Below are 1,066 nucleotides of genomic sequence, written 5' to 3'. Positions count from 1 at the left end.
TGCATTCATGTAGCTAACTGAGTCAAGTTCATAAATCCCAGCCTTCTTTGGCTCAAGTGCTCTAGGATTTCCCCATAAATGGGTATTATGAGCAATCTTCTCTAATAGATCATAGCATTCTTCACTTGTCATTCTCATGAAGTCTCCTCCTGCTTGTGAATCAATTGTGTTTCTTATGGCCAGAGTAACTCTGGTGTAGAAATTCTGAACAATCATCCATTTGGGTATTTCATGATGAGGACATTGCCTTTCAAGCTCCTTAAATCTCATCCAAGATTCATACAAAGTTTCATCATCTCTTGGTTTAAAAGCTACCATCAAATTCCTCAAATGAGTAGTCTTCCCAGGTGGGAAAAACTGAGATAGAAAAGCTTGAGATAGCTGCTCCCAAGTGGCTATAGTAGCTTGTGGAAGTGAGTCATACCACTCCAATGCTGAATCCCGAAGAGAGAATGGAAATAAGGTGAGCCGAATCACTTCATCTGAAACTCCAGGCTGCCTTTGTGTATCACATATCATCAAAAATTTCTTCAAATGAGAATGAGGATTTTCAAGTGGACTACCTCCAAATTGTGAATTCTGAACCATTTGAATAAGACCAGTCTTTAACTCAAATTGATTAGCTCCAATGATAGGTCTGTTATCTCTCACATCTGCACATCTAGGAAAAGCATAATCCAACATGGATCTTTTTTTAGGATCATTTTGATTAACAACTACATTTTGCCCGTTTTGCTCATTTCCTCCATTGTTTCCACCAATAGCTCTATTTTGATTCTCTATATTTTTAATTGTCTCCTCTTGCTCAAATCTTTGTTGTTCTTCTTTTTCTGCTTCTTTTCTTCTTTTGTATTCCTTTTTGTTAGCTCGGTAGAATTTTTCAATTTCTGGGTTGAACAACAATTCGGTATCACTTGTGCTTTTCGATCGTCTCATAAACAAGGAAAGTACCTGAAAAACACAAGGAACAAAAGTGAAAATAAAAGAAAATAAAAATTCTAATTAGCTTAAAACAATTAGAATCCAACTTAAAACAAACAATTCCCCAACAACGGCGCCAAAAACT

At 36.4% G+C, this 1,066-nt stretch overlaps 1 non-coding gene across 1 annotated transcript; it reads left to right on the top strand.

Moving 5' to 3' along the window:
• Positions 1-226: 226 nt before the first annotated feature.
• Positions 227-333, top strand: LOC131178116 (small nucleolar RNA R71). Its single transcript, XR_009147249.1, has one exon. It is a non-coding gene; the product is annotated as a small nucleolar RNA R71 (small nucleolar RNA).
• The last annotated feature ends 733 nt before the right edge of the window (positions 334-1,066 follow it).

Source organism: Hevea brasiliensis, chromosome 2, assembly GCF_030052815.1.
Source record: "Hevea brasiliensis isolate MT/VB/25A 57/8 chromosome 2, ASM3005281v1, whole genome shotgun sequence".
Lineage (NCBI taxonomy): Eukaryota > Viridiplantae > Streptophyta > Magnoliopsida > Malpighiales > Euphorbiaceae > Hevea > Hevea brasiliensis.
The sequence above is the reverse complement of the archived record's forward strand: the minus strand, read 5'-3'. Positions and strand labels throughout refer to the sequence as shown.